We start from the raw sequence: 19,962 nt of genomic DNA on the forward strand, positions 1-19,962 counted from the left end.
TCCTGTTACTACATACACTAGGGGGCTCCTGTCACCACCTAAACTGGGGGGAACCTGTCACTACCTAAACTGGGGGGCTACTGTCACTACCTAAACTGGGGGGCTACTGTCACTACCTAAACTGGGGGGCTACTGTCACTACCTAAACTGGGGGGCTACTGTCACTACCTAAACTGGGGGGAACCTGTCACTACCTAAACTGGGGGGGGGAACATGTCACTACCTAAACTGGGGGGAACCTGTCACTACCTAAACTCGGGGGAACCTGTCACTACCTAAACTCGGGGGAACCTGTCACTACCTAAATTCGGGGGAACCTGTCACTAAATAAACTCGGGGGAACCTGTCACTAAATAAACTCGGGGGAACCTGTCACTACCTAAACTGGGGAGAACCTGTCACTACCTAAACTGGGGGGAACCTGTCACTACCTAAACTGGGGGGAAAGTGTAAACTGGGGGCTTTTGTCACTACCTAAACGGGGGGCACCTCTGTCGGAGGCAATCTAAATCTAATTACTACTATAGTCCTAGTCTAATGTACCACCATTGCTATATTAATGGAAATTTGGCTCCACCCGTGACCACACCCACATCCTGGTCTATGACCATGCCCATTTTTGGCACTACTACCTCAATTTTTGGTCACAGTGCGCGCGCGCAAGTTTCTCCCGTATTTCTCCCCCCCCTCCCTATTTTTGCCCCCCCCCCCCGGAAAATTTCCTGCGGACGCCCATGCACTTGCCTTATGTGTTTCCAAATGTCCTAGCATGCTGTGAGCATTAGAAAAACAACCTGCTAAGTTCCCAGCAGTGGGAAGGAGTCCTGACTCCTGAATAAACTGTGATGGGTCTTGGAACTGTCTGTTCTAAGTTTATTACTATATAGGCACAACAGCTGCATGAAAGTGAGCAAGGGTTTACATACTCCATTCACTCCACCCTCACAAAACATCAAAGTTTAGTGGCTTGATCCTCTATTTTGTGACACCTCCATACACAAAGCCATTTATTTTGATGCACGGAAGGCGAGGTAATTGCCTGAAATGTAGGTTGTCTTATTGTCAGAGCTGTAGCGGCAGTTATCCCAAGTAGAATATATGTAAAACTATTGCCAGAAGGAAGCTTAGAGCAGCCGTCTGCCTTCCTATTCTGCTGTGCAATATTATGATCTTCTACTGAGAGGAAATCACCAGTGTCTTATTCATACAGATATATGGCCACAGAGATGGAGGATGAGCAGACGCTACCTTGAGGGTAATGTGAAAGCGCATCAATTACTGTATACAAAACCTACAGGAATGAATCCAATCATGTACAGCCAGAGAGGAACGGGGAAATATTTCTCCAGGCAATCTGCATATAGAATTCGCTGGATAGTATGCGGCTCTATTCCAGACCGATTCAATCTTCATATATTACAGAAGGGAGCACAAAGTGTGCTGGGAGCTGTAGTGCAGGTTGATATACAATTTAAGAGGAACTGCAGTGAAAGTAACAATGAATAAAATTGCTTATTTCTTACAATATTCATTTAGAAATTATATAGTCAGTGTTTGCCCTTTGTAAAATCTCTCCTCACCCTGATTTACAGTCTAAAGTTTATTACAGGTGGTGACATTTTTAATCCTGCCAGGTGCTCTATACATAATGTTTGTTTAGCGAGCGTTCTCTGCACAGCACCTAATAGATGGAAAGTAAGGCTACGTTTCCACTGTAGTGTGAAAGTTTCACCTGCATTAGTTAAATAGAACATAATCTGCATAGTAACAGCTTAGTCATGACTGCTAACAACTTCCTGTAACCATGCGTTGCCTATACAAAGCATTGTACACACATTTTCTGAGAGAAAAATCTGACACAAAACGCAGAAGTGGAAACCTAGCCCAATTCATTATTATTAGCTAGACACTAGCCCAAGATGCAGACGACTCTCCCCCGGGAATAAACAGGCTGCTGCACAAGGCATGGAAAACTGCCCAAATTAGAGGAGTGACTATCTAAACAAATGACTGTGAAAGGATTTAGCTACCTGCAGATCCAGCAAACTGGCGGCTATATAGAGGCTGAATGGCTGACGCTTTAGCATGGTAAAGATTTGCACAGACTACTGTGTGTGAATGCTGCTGGTAAGTGCCGAGGACTCTGCTATGAGAACATGGATGCTTAGCAGCTTACATAAGCATACCCATTACCTTCTTTCATAATCTACAAAATAAAAGAAGGATGCTTAACCATTACCCTAGGAGGACAGGAAGGCTTCTTTTACACATGCAGGTTAAACCTGCATTGCATGTCGCAAGGGGCTGCAAAAGCAATGAAAGTCTTAGGAGCCTTTTACACGTATTGCGGTCCCTTGCAGTGCGCCAGTCAGTGTGTTCATTTGAGACTGCTCCCCGCCATCGTCTTACTCACTCTGCCCTCACTATTTCACCCCCTACCTCTGTAGAATTGGTGCAGAGGGTGGAGTCAAAGTACAGGAACAGCTTTGAAGAGGAATTTTAACAAAGAATTGAACTTCATCCCAATCAGTAGCTGATACCCCCTTTCCCATAAGAAACCTTTTTCTCAAATAGCTCATCAGGAGGGTCTGTATGGCTGATATTGTGGTTAAACCCTTCCTACATAGTGAGGTCATGACAATGGTTCTGACAGTTCACTGTCTGTGAACCTCATTGCATTGTGGGAAATAACAGCTTTTTCCAACTGCCAAGCAAGCAGTGTATAGAACCCGCAGTAACAAACATTCCGTACAGGTCAACTGGCAGAACAAAAGAGATAATCACTAGTGATAAATCCCAAAATGTAAATCAGGGAGCGAACACATTATCTAGAAGTTAACATAGTAAAAAAAAAAAAAGTTATTTTCACTAGAAAACCTCAGCATGTCAACTTAAAGGACATCCGAGGTGACATGTGACATGATGAGATAGACATGTGTACATTGCCAAGCACACAAATAACTAGGCTGTGTTTCTTTTTTTATTTCCTCTGCCTGAAAGAGTTAAGAATCAGGCATGCAAGTGACAGTTTCTGTCTGGGTTGGACTGGGTCAGACTATAGCGTAACCCTGACTGATAAGGAATTGCAGCCATAAACCACTTTCCAGAAAATGGCTGCGGAGAGCAGAAAAGAGATAAAAAGGGACAATAGTTCACAGATTTTTAGCTCTGGCATACTTCAAATCAGTGCTGTTGAGAAGAGGCCATGAAACAGTAAAAACTTAAAAATTAAGATTTAAATATAAAATTAAATTGTGGGATAACTGAAAAAGTTTTTTTTTTAGGAGGAGGAGGATAGAAAGAATATATTTCATCATATATTTTTTTTCCACCTCTGATGTCCTTTAAATATATTTACATTCCAATTGCCCAACTCAGCCAGGGGCAGTTTTAGGTAAAATGGGGCCCTGAGTGAATATTAATGTGGGCCCTAATAAGTTTACTGTCTATACAGAAAAAAAATGTGACCCTTACATTCCCTGACTTGTGGGGCCCCTTACATGTTTTACTGTACAGACAGTGCACATATGACTACTACATCCCCTGACTTGTGGGGCCCCAATGGAGCTTGGGGCCCTTGGAAATAATTCAATTTGACCCTATAAAAGTGCCGACCCTGAACTCAGCTGAAGCTGTTCTATATACCGTACATAGTATATGTTATCACTGCATACTGTTACCTTACAATTTTATAGCACATGCAGCGAAGGGCGTATTTTCTGGGGGACTTTTAGCATCATTTTAAAATGACACATTCGTTTGAAATGTGAATAAGGACTATTTTGTTCATTCTGTAAATTTTGCTTTCCGTTCATAAAAAAAAAAAAAAAAAAAAAAAAAGAAGAAGTCAATCTCTGTTTGTTACAGAACCAACGCTAATTAGCGAAATTGGCTTCGAAAGCCTTCATTTAATTTACTTTAATAATGTCCTTCCTTTTAATTACTGTACTGCCGGCTACAAATTAAATATGTTATTTTTTTATTCAAATTATAACTGCTAGAAAATTGGCTGCTTCAACAAAATAATAATGCTAGAAAACCGGGCTATTTCTGTCATTATTTCGTGTGATATACCGGTAAGTCTTTGTTGAAAATTGTGAACTTGTGTTAATGCAGTGTTATAGGAACACAGCAGGAAGTGCAAGTCCCTAAGGTGAGTGTTATAAAACTACCTGGGGCAATATTAAGACAACCATGGCCAGAGTCTGGGGACTTGCAGCCCAAATAAAGGCTAAAAGTACAAACAAACCACAAGGATGCCTCCAGCCAGTCGGACCGACTTATGGGCTAAAGCTGCGTACATACTTCAGATTTCCACCTAGAACGGCCATAAAAACTTGTTTTGGTTGAGAAAAATCTGAAGTCTGCACAGGTGTCCCTTAAAGTCACTGGCCTCCTCTCTAGCAGTCTGCCAGGATGGATCGTAGTCCCCAAGGCTATTCTGCTCTTTGGAGGAACATCATAGAAGTTTTCTATAGCATGGTGTCACGCTCATAAAACTAGGCATCACTTGAGAACTGGGTAAAACTTGATGAAATTATTTAGAACTTTCTTAAAACTTCAAGCGGTATGAAACTCAGCATTTCCTGTTTGCTCTAAATTATTAACAGCATAACATCTACTACCACAAAAAATTGCAGCAGAGCAGCATTCAAACAGTTAAACACAGCACTTTATTCTTCAGTGGCAAGCTCCTTGCTTCAGTGGGCAGCTTCTGGCTGCATCCCAAGGAGTTGATAACATTATCTTTTATATTCCTTTGTCAGATACATTTAGTTAACATTAGGAAACTGCCAAAACTGAGCTGTACTGAGCCGAGAAGCAGAAAGAGCTGAGAAGTGACCACTAGATAGATTTTAATACATGAACACAGGAGCTATGCAATAAAATGCAATGGCAGCTTTCAGGGCAGTTAAACTGTACTTTGTGAAGTTGTAGACAGACAATATTGCTTGTGCATAAAAGCAAATATGATAACTGTATGGTTAATAAAAAAAAGTAGGAATAAAAAGTAGAAAAACACAGTTTTGTTGAATCTTATGTCAGAGTTTTATCCCACTTTAACCACTTCCCAACTGAGGGGTTTTACCCCCTGACCACCAGAGCAATTTTCATATTTCAGCCCTCCTTCCATTCATTCGTCTATAATTTTATCATTACTTATCGCAATGAAATGAACTATATCTTGTTTTTTTCGCCACCAATTAGGCTTTCTTTAGGTGGGACATTATGCCAAGAATAATTTTATTCTAAATGTGTTTTAATGGGAAAATAGGAAAAAATGTGGGGAAAAAAATTATTTTTCAGTTTTCGGCCTTTATAGTTTTTAAATAATGCATGCTACTGTAATTAAAACCCATTAAATGTATATGCCTATTTATCCCGGTTATAAAACCGTTTAAATTATGTCCCTATCACAATGTTTGCCGCCAATATTTTAATTGGAAAAAAAGGTGCATTTTTTTTTCAGTTTTGCGTCCATCCCTAATTACAAGCCCATAGTTTATAAAGTAACAGTGTTATACCCTCTTGACATAAATATTTAAAAAGTTCAGTCCCTAAGGTAACTATTTATGTGTTTTTTTTAAATTGTAATTTTTTTTTTTTTTTTTAATTACAAAAAAAAAAAAATTGGGGAGTGTGGGAGGTAAGGAGTTAATTTTTTGTGTAAAACTAGTTTATTTGTGTGTAAAAAATGCTTAGGGTGTAGTTTTACTATTTGGCCACAAGATGGCAACAGTAACTTTTTGTTTCATGCGACCTGCAAGCGTCCTTCCGGACGCTTGCAGGAAGTAGAAAGAGGCTGGGAGTTTGTTATTGCTCACAATGATCGCGCTGCTCAGCCGAGCGGCAGCGGATCATTGCGGGGCTTAGATCAACGAACGGGAATGGATTTTCCTGTTCGTTGATCTCTGGGCGAGCGGGCGGCGGCGTGTTTACTAGCGGCAGGCGGCGTGTTTACGAGCGGGAGCGCGGGCAGCGGCGGGAGTGCGCAAAGTACGGATTTCTCCGTCCCTGGGGGCTTGAAGGATGGAAAAAGGGATGGAGAAATCCGTACGGGCGGGGGGAAAGTGGTTAAAGATAAACACTTAATGTTGATAAAAGATAAACATTTCATACGCTCAGTTCTATATCTGACTAGACATGGGCTTTAATGTTTAAAACAAAAAAAATAATCATGGCAGGCTGCATATTGAATTGCAATTTTAATGACATGTTGATTTTTTTTAGCATTCTGAATGCTTCCTTGCAGCTTTGGCAACAGAGCAAATCTACATTTTTGATTATAAATTTATTTCTTTCTCGACTAGAAGCAGAGGATTCCAGGATAAGCTGGAAAATATTGATCGAAATACTGCCCAATCGCTCCATGTGTACGTCCTTTCTATTTATTTTTGTTCAATATCCAATTGGAAAAATGATCCAAAATGTGATTGAAAGTTTAAAAAAAATAATAAATCTGGATATGTGGATGTGCTAGCTTTCATCTATATCCAATCAATGTCAGATCTGATCGATTAGGATCTGAAGGGAAAATTTACAGATCATTTAGGGTGGCAGTTTTGGAACCATCACTGTAGTAATACCATGCCAGCAATTGGGTACATCTGCCCTGGTAGGTATCTGAACAGCAGATCAGCAATGATGGGAAACATTTTAGATTTCCAACCAAAATGATCAGGAATGATTGTTTTGGCAAAGGAAGCTTTAAAAAGTGCATGTCATTTAAAAAAAAAAAAAAAAAAAATCACATAAATAATGTTACAAACCCCCATCTGGATTCCTAACTCTGTCTTTCAGAGGATAAATAAGATATTGGTAAATTTTCTCTGGGCGGGAGGCATACCCCGAATATCTCTTAGCACCCTGAGGCTCCCTACCTCTCTTGGAGGGATGGCTCTTCCAAATTTCAAACATTATTTCTGGGCCTCCACGTTGGTAACATTAAGATGGTGGTTTGCCCAGGATGATAGGAATACAGCTTCTACACCTGAAGCAACAGTGGTGGGATCTCTAGAGGGTCTCTCTCTTTTACCATTCAGAGGAGCTAAGGCAATTGCATGCCCATGATTCTTACTATAAGGCTAGTTACACACCAGGACGTTGCGTTTAGGGGACGTTATAGGGCACATAGGTGCTCTCTGGTGTGGACGTCGGACTGAGCCGCGTTGTGCAGGTCACTCTGGCGTCCGTGATGCTGTGATGCGTACTCTTGGACGCATGCGGCATCACGTGGTCCCGCCCGGCCAATCACCGCACAGAGCGGCCGCTCCAGGAAGTAAACACTGCAGGTCACTGAGTGCAGCGCATATTAATTAGCCATGTGCCCGGCCGCTCTCCCCTCCTCCCCAACATGACTGAGCATGTGCAAACAGTCTAACGCGGCTTAGCCGCTTAGAACGCACAGCATGCAGCACTTTGCTGCGTTACAATGTAACGCAACGTGGGCAGTGTGAACAGCCCACTTGTGTTACATTGCTGTGCGTTAGGGGAACGTTACAGGCTGCACTAACGTGCGCCTGTAGCGTCCCTGTGTGGAAGCAGCCTAAAAGTCTGGGAAGCTGCAAGGAAAAATTATTTACAACTAGATGTTTATACACCATTTACTCTCCTATGGTGTAACCCTCACTTAGCGCACTTCCAGCATATTCCCTATCCCATATTGTGGTAGAGATTTGGGATTAAATGGTTAAAACATTATTACTGACGGTCGATTATCCTCTTTCGATGCCCTAAAACAGGAATTCTCATTAACCAATAAAATGTTCTTTTGGTATATTCAAATTAGACATGCGGCGAATGCCCAATTCCCCAGAGCCGTCACACTTAAATCCGATCCACTAGAGATATTACTATTGCAAAAAAATTTGGACCCTCCCCTCTCAGCTATCTATTCAACCATTATTGATATCTCCTCACCGAGAGTAGATACGGCATTTGGAGAGTGGTGTACTGATGTCCCGGACCATGAAGAATCTGAATGGAGGGATATGTTGGAGGATACTGGATCCTATCTTATTTCCATTAAGGACAGGCTCATTCAACTCAAATTCATTTACAGAATACATTATACTCCCATCCGACTGGCACGCATGTATCCAGACAGACCTGATTGCTGTCCTAGATGTGGTCAAAATTCAGCAAATTTTATCCACATGGTTTGGTTGTGTCCTCATCTAAAAACATACTGGAACCAAATTAACACCTTTCTCCCAAAAATTTTTGACAGGCCTATTACCATAAGTCCTAAGACTCGTTTACTGGGAATTGCGGGAGAAATAGCCCCTACTAGACGACTAACAATACTCTGGAATTTACTGTGCTATTTCGCCATAAAAACCATAGTACTGCATTGGCTGCGGCAGGGAGCTCCAAGCACAGTGGGTGAAAGTGACAAATACAGCACTACCACTCTACAAACTAACATATATACAAAGGAATTGTCCTCTGAAATGCAACCCCCTTGCCGGCCCAATTCCCGCAGCAAGGGGGCAGCAGAGCACTTTTTAAAATTTTTTTTAAAATCATGTAGCGAGCCCAGGGCTGCGCAGGGGTCGGGGGGGGGCTCAGCGCGGCAGGTAGTGGAGAATCGGCGGGTAGCGGCGGCGAGCGCGTACCACATGCAGCTAGCAAAGTGCTAGCTGCGTGTAGGAAAACATTTTTTTTTTAAAAACGCGGGGGCCTGAGAAATCCTCCCACGCAGGTTACCCCGAGCTGAGCTCGGGATAACCGGCAAGGAGGTAAAGGAACAAGGCATTGACTATGACATACAGAGTTAGTAAGTCTGTTTAAGACACCTTGATGGTGCACGACTGGGGCAACAACACCGTGTGTGTGTGTGTGTGTGTGTGTGTGTGTGTGTGTGTGTGTGTGTGTATATGTGTGTGTGTGTATATGTGTGTGTGTGTGTGTGTGTGTGTGTGTGTGTGTGTGTGTGTGTGTGTGTGTGTGTGTGTGTGTGTGTGTGTGTGTGTGTGTGTGTGTGTGTGTGTGTGTGTGTGTGTGTGTGTGTGTGTGTGTGTACTGTTCATCAAAGAGAGTCAATAAAAATTATTTAAAAAAAAAAAAAAGTTAATTTTGCTTCTCTTCTTCGTTATTGCAATCCTTTATGGCTAGAAAGCAGTCTCAAAAACAGAACAGTGACAGAGACTACACATTAAAAACACTGATCACATATGGGGGAGGGGGGTTATGGTTGGGCATCAGGTGGGGAGGGCTAGGGTTAGGCACTTATAGCAGTGGGTTAAGGTTAGTATAGGTGCCGGAAAATGCATAGTAAAATATTTGCAATTTCAATTACTAATACTTCACTATTAACGGTGCTAGGGATGATCGATGAGATGCAGATATTTTTGAGTTCATGCAGATTTATGTACATTTTTATGCAAATATTTGCAGCTTGGACCAATCAAGTCCCACCAGGTTTAAATTGATTGGTCCAGTTTCAAGCTGCATATATTTGCATCTCATTGATTGGAAATATTTGCATCTCATTGATCGATCATCCCTAAGCGGCACCACCCAGCACCAAACTGATGAGGCGGGGCCGCAATACGCACTTCCCCAGAATCGCATACATTTGAGGAAGAAAAGAGTCCAGATCTCCCAGCCAACCCAGCACTGATATTCCCCCAGTAGTTCAGCCACTACAGGTAATCTTTTAGCACATCACAGCAGACAACAGGAATCATAATCCATTCTTAGATAGCTGCAGGCATGAACAGACTTGTGTATGAGCTGCACAGCAGGTACATTCAGAAATAGTCACATCTGACTTATAAGCACAATTCAACAAATCACTGCAATTATGGCTGTCACAGCAAACAATGGCAAGGTGCAAATGATGACACTCACATCAAGAGATCGCCGCCCCATGCCTCCCCCCCCCCCCCCCCCTCCCTTACATAGATCACATCTGCACACCCAAATAAGTAAATTCACTCTTGAATGAATTCAATTTGTGTTACTTTCTGAGTAATTGTTCTCATAGGGACAGATGACAATCCCTGAGGCCAGGAAAAAAACTCTGACATTTAAAAATGAAAAAAACTCTATTTGACACATCTAAAGACCTGTGTGAACAAACGAATATCCTGAGACAGAGTGGTGTGCTCATTGTGGAGATTTAAGCTTCATTGTGTAAAGCCTTGCCTGACATTTATGGACATGATCAACATCCGTGGACTCTCAGTGGCTGCCATAATGAATAAGCTTTATGTGAAAGCAGCCACACCCTATGTCATCTTCCAGCTGTTGTAACTCCACCTAAAAAAAGAGTTTTACATATATTAGTGAACTTTTATTTAGTAACAGTGAGAGACCCTGCAAAACCAAGTGGAGAAGGCTGCATTGTGCTGCTGAAGTCACATCCATATATTCGTTACAGCTTTCTGCATCATCAATGCTCTCTGCAGCAAGTGATTACCATATATAAAGTCTACAAGGTCAATATGTTTTAATGTTTGTCTCCCAGAGGCAAAGCTACAAATCAGGGCTGTGGAGTCGGTACAAAAATCATCAGACTAACTCCTCAGTTTATGGAACCACCAACTCAAGACTCCAGGTACCCAAAATTGCTCCGACTCCAACTCCTTAGTCTTATACTTACCAGAGCTGGGTATTTGGTACGAAAATCACCTGACTCCTCAGTTTATGAAACCATGAACTCCGACTCCAGGTACCCAAGTTTGCTCCGACTCCTCGACTCCACAGCCTTGCTACAAATCGCTCCACTTCCCAGCCACAGTGACCACCGGAGCTATAGACATGCAGCCATCATTACCAACATTCCACCGCCATAATATGTAGAGCATCCTCCCTGCAAAAACCATAATAAGTGGCCACCAATCCGCCCCCAATTACAAGACCAGCCACCATTCACTAACCCCCATGACAAGTGTAGCCAGTATGTCCTCCACCCCACTCCCATTATAAATTGTGGCAAGCATGTCTCCCTTCCCCCCATTACAACGAAAATTCGCTCCTCGCAATAACAATCATAGCAAGGCAAGCTGATCACCCCCGTCCCCATTTCAAGTAGTTAGGCATGCATATTCAACTCTCCCCAACCACCTTTCCCATATAATAAGTGCCAGAATTTTCCTCCACTACAACCCTCAATAACAAGTGTGGCCAGCTTTTTTCCTTCATCCTGACCCTACTCATGACCCTACCCATTATTACATGTGTAGCCAGCTCTCTTTCCCCCTCCGAGACAAGTGTGATCAGTATATCATACAGGTGAAACTCACATTAGAATACCATGCAAAAGCTCATTTATGTCTGTAATGTAATGCTGAACCAGACGGAGAGACCATTCTAAGGTTCAGGAACCCTTTGCAGGTGTTTTGGAACTTGTGCATGATAAACCCCCCCCCCCCCCCCTCTCACACACACACACACACACACACACGGCTCAAACTAGCAGCCTTTTCTAAGCCCCAGTGACTTGTAAAGATTTTGCTAATGCAATGCTATGGGGGATTTTCATAAAATCACATTCCTTTAGTGAGATCACACCCATAGCATTACATTAACAAGAGCTTTTCAAATCACAAAACGCCCAGAAAAGAGCTCCTAGGGGGTTCCAGGCCTTCTGTTATATATATTAAGTATGCAAAATCGACGGCTGTATCCATCGAAACACGATCGAACATGTTGGAAATAATCGAATCGATGGAATCGATCCCGCAAATTACACGGGAAAACGCAACGTGTGTATCCAGAATCAGACTGACTGTAGTGACTGTAGTGTAGGGCTAATCACATGGATGAGATTAGGATTATATTAGGCCTCACACACAACTTTAGAAAAGGGCACATTGGTGGCCATCACCAATCAGAGCAGGAGATGTAAAGTTAGAGTAGGCCACACATACAGGACATGTATCCAACAGCAGTGAAGCATTATTAGGGTGACTAGCAGAGTAGGTCAGCGTCTCGCCCTTAAAAAGTCTACCGTGACGTGGTTGGCAGGCTTGCAATCCTACTGCCTAAATGGTTTTACTTTTCACCAGTTGGATTAACTAAAGGACTCTCAATGCTTGGATCCCCAACCATCATTACCGTGAAGTGTCAATTCACAATTCCATTTATGCATTTTTCAGATGGGCAGCTAAACTGTATGCTTGTCGAGCAGTCCAGCCTTCTGTGTGCCACCCATGAGTGCCATTCGTGTGTAATTTAAATGCAGCTGAATGACAGCATTTATAACAACATGTGTATCAGCACTTGATATGTGGTGATGTTACTGCACTGCAGAAAACAGCAACAATGTCGCGTACACACTCAAGTTCACTGCTGGTGCCGAGCGTTAATCTGGACAGTGCAAGAGAGCAGCTGACAGGTTGTGAATTCACTGCCTTTAGCCACCTGGCTGATAGAGGCCTTACTTGAACAGATCCTGGGAATTACACAAGGCCACCGGGAGCCAACTACGGTCAACCCAGACATGAAGCCAGGGCCTCTATAAGTTCTGCAGTGCACAAACCATGCACCTTTGGCGCTGTTCTTCACCCAACTGAAGGTACATCACTTAAAAATGTAAAACTAATCAAAGGCTCACGGCTACAATGCCCTCCAGAGCTCTTCCAATAACCAGCTGATCTCTGCTTTCCAAATACATAATTATTGGTAAAATATGGCAAAGGAGGGACAGGCAATGAGTTAGGCTATAAGCACACTAGACAATCGCTAGCATTGTGGAAAATGCATGTGTTTTAGCCCATAAGATAAGTCTATGAGCCGCATAAAAAAAAAAAAAAAAAAAAAACACATCTGCGTTTTACAATGTATGTTTTTTAAAGCGCACAACTTGCTACATATTTCTCTAAAACGTATGTAAAACATACATAATGTATTTCAAAAAGGGAATATAAATAACTGTGTGGATATTAATTGGGGTAATTCTGCGGCATGCGCTACTTCTAAAACACGAGGCAGCTGCACACTGATAATCCCCCAGTCCACACTACTGGAAATAATTTTCTAGGTACAGTATAAATAAAGTCCAAGAGAAGTCACTCAGCAGACAAGCGACCGGCTTCAGCGAGATACCCACCACCACTCCCCAAGCAGTGGGCACCCACCCTTATGTTATGACCCTAAGCTAGATGGATCTACAGCACCTGTGGTGTCATTTGGCTGCCCCCTGCCTTTCTGAAAATCCCAGCCACCTGCCTTTGGTACAAGTGGATGAAATCACCTCAAAGATAAACATTCGGGGCCAATATAGTGTAAAATTGTAAAACCAATTTTTTATACTGGCCTGTGGAAGAAGAGGTAACCAGGATTTCAGCAGATTCTGTAGTAGTACTTGAAGATATAAAAACCCAACAACACACCAGCAGTGAATAACAAGACATACCCATACCCTTTCCCACCCTGCCCCGCTGTAACAGTAAGCGGGGCCTTATACCCATAACTTGAGTGCAAAAGCCTACCTTTGGGTGCAGATAAGCTGCGACTCAATAGGTGGCTGGGGTAACAACACATCAGAAGCATGAGGTAAGGGAAACCTTGCATCCGAATCATTGCTGATTTGTGTGAGCACAGAGCATCCGTGCTGAACACATTTTGGAAAAGCATTGACGCATCCTTGACGTCTCAAGATTTGTATGCGTATATAAACATGGTAAGACATAGTGTATAACAGATAGTGATCTCCCAAAACGAGGGGGATATTAACTTATAGGTGCAGGGAGCTACGGGTTTTCCCCCTCATTTCGCTTAAAGTAAACAGCACCTTCTCTAAAGATAAATATTCAACAAACTGCCATAGGTAATAACATATTTCAAACACAGAAATCCTAATAAGGCTGCCTGATACTTAGACTGTCTCAGGTCGGCCCTCTCTGACCACCTAAGCCTTTAACCACACTTCACAGTTCAGTCTTAGCTTATACTGCAGCATTAAATATACGGTGATGTTAGTAACGGCTGCATGCGAACAGGGCCTCACCCATACATCATACATGCCTAGGTGGCTTAATAAGAGAGCAGTATCTAATTCAGTGTAAAGGTGTTAGAGTATACGGAGTCTCACTAGGCCTATGCGACTTTGCTGCCGCGTTTATAGCAGATGTTGACGTGGGGTGTGGTAGTGATTTGTAAAAAAGTACTAGTCTGTCTGGGTGTAAAGATGGAGGACCTTTATATTTATGGAAAGAGGTACCTTGGCAGAGAGTCAAACTGGTGAGCAGGTGTTGAGAGCGTTCCGTAGGTTTACCGTATATGAAGAGATATAGATTCAGGGTGCTTCACCTGGAGGTAAGGGAGCACTTTTCTGAGGGTTAACTTCGATCCATTTGAACACATGGAGATTGTTTGCACGTGGTGGAGTAGCGGTTGACAAAGTAGTCATGGCCAGCAAGATAGTAGGTACCGGAGGTAACTTGCCGGTGAAGATTGTGGAAAACTTTAGGATGCTTCACCCGGCGGTGGGGGGGCCCGCTTCCGTGGGTCAGCCTCAATCCACTTGAACACCTCCCGGGGATCCGTAAAGAAGTGGGTGCTCTCTCCTTCAACGACACGCAGTTTTGCCAGGTAGATCATGGAATACAATATATTGAGTTCCCTCAGGCGTTTCTTGGCGGCATAAAAGTGGGCGCGCTGTTTTTGTACCTCGGTTGAAAAATCGGGGTAAAACGAGATTCTGGCATTTTGGTGCTTGATTTCTCCCTTCTGCCTGGCTGCTTTGAGTATGGCATCTCTATCTCGATAGTTTAAAACTTTAAATATAAAGGTTCTGGGAGTGGCCCCCGGCACCGGCACCCGTGGGGAGATCCGGTGGGCCCTCTCAATGACAAAGACAGAGGAAAAAGTATCTTTTCCGAATATGTCGAGAAGCAGCCGTTCGATAAATTGCTCAGGGTTGTTACCTTCGGCCTTCTCAGGCAGCCCCACCACACGGAGATTCGACCGTCTGTTGCGGTTTTCGAAATCATCCTGTCTGGCTTGTATTGCGGTAATCTGCTGCTGTGCGGTAGCGACCGCCGGTTGAAGGGGCCTTGTGGTGTCTTCTAAGGCGCTAATGCGCCCTTCTGCGTCAGAGACACGGGAGCGGAGATTTTAAAGGTCTTGCCTTACCAGGGAGACGTCCGTGCGCACTTCCTCTAACTTGGCCGTTATGGCCGCCAAGCTCGCCTGACAGGCAGCGACTCCCTCCAGGATTTGTTCCATCGGGCTGGGGTCTGGTGCGGATTGCAAGGAGTCGTCATCCATCAGTGCCTCCGGAATACTGGCAGTGTCGGAGCAGTCGGCGCCATCTTGGGAGGTATGTTGAAAGAGTTTTAGTTTTGCCACCGCTTCTGATGCACGCCTTGTCATGATCGGGGATGATGGCGGAGATTGCCGGGTGGGTTTCCCCAAAGCTTGGGAGGTCTTTTGAGACGCCAGGTTGCTATTCAGGATAGTTTTCGTAGGTATCAGCACGGAGCTCTTCTCGGATGCGTCCTCACCCCATGGACTTCCGGTCACGCCCCCGTAAAACCAATTTAACAATAAAAAAGTGCACACTTACAAAAGCATCCAATAAAATAGCATAGAGTTTTATTGGGGCTCTTGATGAGTCACTAATGTGATGAAATTAGTAGGGCAACAGGTTCGCCGAGATGGTTGGCGTGGGCATGAAGGGCCCCAGCTGAATAGCACTCTGCGATTCAAGCTGACCGAGTGGCCAACATACTGGGTTGAACCTGATGAAACTATGTTATTTTATTTGATGCTTTTGTAAATGTGCACCTTTTGCTCTGAAAGGGAGTGGGGGTAGCCAATCTTTCCCCCCTTCTGCCCCCCAGAGCCCTTGTCCAATCCATGGACAAGGGGCTCTTCCTTACCTCCGGTGCCCAGGAAGAGGTGGAGGCCATTTTCGCCCCCTCTAATAAGCAGACCCTCAGATGCCTGCCCCCCCCCCCCCAGGTGAACTGCATATAGGGGTACATTACCCATTTCCTACAACCACAAATAAGGTCCTTTATTGTTCTAAAAGAACTATGAATACTTAACTTTGGATAACCCTTGCAAGTATCCTCAGAAGTGATCAGACACTAGACACCAGTATCCTCTAAAAAGGTCCCGCGCAACCACCGGTTCCTGATGAACTCCCAGTGCTGAATCACTATAAACAGCCTCTGTATCTGTATTGCAGAGGCTGGGAACTCGAATATTGGCTTCTAAAACAAGAATATTCTGCAAACATTGACACCAACAAGATGGGCATTGGGGAATCCCCGGTCCCGGAGGCTACATTAGAATGGCAGAACAAGCAGTTTTCCACAGGGTAGGGGATGCCCTGGTCCGCTGGATCCCCCATTTATTAAACAAAAAGAAAAACACTCATTCTGTCACTTTAGTGTGGCCTCTGGGGACCGGGAAATCCTCGGCGACCATTTTGTTCACTTCACTATGGGCCAAAAATTCTTGTGTTAGAAACCAATTTTCCCGTTGTCAGCCATTGTGTTAATACTGTGTTTGCCGAAAATTGTTGTTTCCGAAGGCAATTTTTGCCAGAGTTATTTCCAATTTTCTTTATTTTACTCAGAATGGCTGAATTCTGATGCGAAAATCGGAACTCTGAGCTGTTCCAATTCCGAGAGCTCACCCCTAGTAATTTCTATGAGCTGCATTAGATAGTTTATTTAAATTACATTACTATACAATCCGTTTACATTTTCATCATAGCAAACATCCCTTGGCATGTAAGGTACCAGCCACACTTGTGCACATGACTCAAGGAAGCCAAGTCAGATGGAGCAATAATATTTGTATAAGATCTACTGCCAAAGGCAGATTACACACATGCTATTCCGCCTACAAGAGCTACAACCAACATACATACAGAAGACACAAAAGCCGCCCTGACAGATCCCTGAATCGCCATGTTAAACAAGGAAGCCCAATTAGGAGTTACTTTGTGTAAATGCCTTCCACTGTAGACCTATCTCTGCCCCATTTTCTATCGGTTGACTTGTAAGCAGCATGATGTAGGAAACAAAAGCAAGAAAACTAATCCTTGTGGCTAGCAACATCAATAAACAAAAACAGCTTTTAATTGAACCATTAAAAACAGAACCAAAAAAGGCAACAAAACCAACAGCTGCTCCGTTATCAAGCTGTAAGAAGGTCCTGCTAATACAAAGGACTGGTGATACAATCAAAAGCCAACTTGTCCTTACAAGCTGTTGGATATCATTTCTACCTGGAATATTGGCTTAGGTGTGACACAGGTTCAAGTCATAACACTAGCCAATTGCCATTAGGCCTGTATCTTTCAAACAAATGTGTATACTATTTATGGCTAGCAATACCAGGTAAAAATTATGCTTTTAACGGTTAGATTAGTGATTGAATTATGCTTCACCATTAGACTAGTGGTTAGATCTCTCCCATGGGGTCATGCCATTGTTGTGGGAGAGTCTAGTAGGGAATAAATGTGTGCACATATTATGCTGAAGCTAACACCCTCCTTTACTGTACCGGTTTTGAATGCAAGGTGTGTAATCTGCCCGTTATTTGAGCTCTGCACATCTATGCAGGGAGTCAATCAGGTGCAGCATCTGTTTGGAAGTGCTGTTATTACCTTCTGCTGTATATTAAAAAAAAAAACACATACTGTAAGTATACTTTAGGCTAGCTGCATCCATGTGCTTCAGTTTCTATTCAAATTCTTAAAATAGTGAATCAACATCTGTAGTATAAACATGAATACTACATCCAACCTGTCTGAGAATTTACAGCAATAGACAAACAAACACCACTTGTTTCTATTACATTTATTTTTTGTTTGGGGTCAAATGTTGCCCCTTCCCTTTGCATGTACTGTATATAGATGTGTGTTACATGTCATTTGTATCAGTAGGAACTTCTTGTATGGAAACATTGCTGGTTTTGTTGCTTTTTTGGTTCTGTTTTTAATGGTCCACTGAAGATCTGTTTAACTACATTCATCAATGTTGCTGGCCACAAGGATTCTACGATTGCTTCAGAACCTGGAGAGCTGCCTTGGAGACAAGGGCACATTACAGTTGGCATGCCCCTCTATCCACACACATATTGTAAACAAACACAAGAAAATATGATGGCACAAGAAACCAGACCACATTTAACCAGCTAGCCCACTGGCTGCTTAAGCAAAAATGAACTGCAGGTGACCATTACTACAAATTCATTACCATAAAAGGCAGCACAATGGACCTCTCCCTAATCTGGTGTAAGCATTTTATCCAATAGTAATATTACACAGAAACAGAGCTGGCACTGCAGTATATGTTTAAATACAATGATGCAATACAGGCTTCTTGAAGTTGACAGTGTTTGGTCGACATATTTCTGGTAAGCCTATAGTTCATTGGTTGCTTGTGTACAAGTAAACTGCACGAGAATAGTGTTGGGCAAACTTGGAGTGGTGCAATTTGTTGGAAAAACTGTTGGCGTGCGGTTGGTTCACCAGCAAATCCAAACTCAAATGAGAGTTTGCAGATTCACCCAGGGCCGGCCCTAGACTTTTTGCCGCCTGAGGCAAATTTTGAAAAAATTGTTGCCTCCGCCCATAGGCGTTGCAGGAAGTGACGTCAGTGGATCGCACGCTGGAGCGAGTAAGAGGTGAGTCCTCCCCGCCCGTGCCTCTTACGAGTAGCGGCTGCTTCTTAACTATCTAAGGCTGGAGGGGAGCGCAGATCGGGGGACCCAGGCGAGGGAGGGGGGGTCCGACCCCCCTCCCCGCCGCTAGGCCCAATAACCCCCGTCCTGCCCGCTACTCCTCCAGCTCGGCGGCCGGCTCTCCGCACCCACGGACGGGCGGGTGCCGCCCCTAGAAATGTGCCGCCTGAGGCAAAAGTTTCACCCCGCCTCATGAGCGGGCCGGCCCTGGATTCACCTGCCAAACTGCATTGCAACACTAACAGCAGAAATAAACACTGGTGACAGTCTACAGAGTTTCTTTGTTCTGTGCCTAGCCTAGAAGACAAAAAAGCACCAGCTACCTATACCTCTGTGTCACAATATGGTATTTCAATACATATTTCAACAGTCTCTTTCCAAAGTGCCATCTGCCACATCTCAAATTCTCCATTTCAGATTACATTTATTTTACATTAGAGAGAATACAGCAGGAGGTCCAAGAATCTCAAGAGGAGATTTACTAAGGGTGATGTGCACTGAATAGAAATGAACCTGTAATAGCTTCAAACATCCAATCACATGCAGGGATGTCTCCATTATGCAGATTTTCCTGTGTATGACTGGTTCTTTGAAGTTGACAGAATTTCATATCACTTTTCTTTACCTTTAGTAAATCACAGCCAATAGAACTCCAGTGGGAGTGGAAAAGGCTAGGAATACCACAAGAGAGCTCATGTAGATATTTCTGGAGACCCACAAGAAGACTGTGGGCAAATCATTCTACCAAACTTCCTTCTTAAAGTCAGATTAAATTCCTTAAAAGTACCTACTTTTGGGTACATAAAACATTTGAAAGCATTTTCTGTGTGTAAAAATGTTTACTTCCAATGCAGAGAGCAGCAAAATAATACTACTCTACTACTCTGCTAATCAGCAAATTTAATAATTGCCAGGCAGGATAAGCTCTCTTCTAGGGGTCTTCACTCTGCTCCCCATCCCTCATCTGCTAAAGTGACTCAGCCATTGCCACAGCAACATGTCTATTCAGCATAGGGAGGGAGGAGGAGCAAAGTGAAGAGACCCGGCAGACAGCTTAACCTGCCCTACAATTATTACATTTGCCAATTAGTGAAGTTTATTTAGCAGAGCAGCACAAACTTTTACTGCTCTCTACATTAAAAGTAAATGTTCCACATAGAGAAAACCTTCAAATGTTTTTATATACCCAAGGGTAGGTACTTACATTTTTGTATAAAATAGTAGCCTTAAAGTGTGATTAAACTCCCTACATTTTAATATATTTGACTTCCTCTTGATGGATTCCAGATAAAAATATTGCAGCGG

At 43.3% G+C, this 19,962-nt stretch overlaps 2 protein-coding genes across 4 annotated transcripts in view; one reads left to right on the plus strand and one right to left on the minus strand.

Moving 5' to 3' along the window:
- The window catches only part of FAM13C (family with sequence similarity 13 member C), a 508,143-nt gene that overhangs the window by 449,539 nt on the left and 38,642 nt on the right, over positions 1–19,962 (plus strand). The window lies entirely within an intron of this gene.
- Positions 1–19,962, minus strand: part of PHYHIPL (phytanoyl-CoA 2-hydroxylase interacting protein like) — a 301,123-nt gene that overhangs the window by 57,278 nt on the left and 223,883 nt on the right. The gene's annotated exons all lie outside the window — the stretch shown is intronic.

The sequence above is a fragment of the Hyperolius riggenbachi genome, chromosome 10 (genome assembly GCF_040937935.1).
Source record: "Hyperolius riggenbachi isolate aHypRig1 chromosome 10, aHypRig1.pri, whole genome shotgun sequence".
NCBI classification, from domain to species: Eukaryota; Metazoa; Chordata; class Amphibia; order Anura; family Hyperoliidae; genus Hyperolius; species Hyperolius riggenbachi.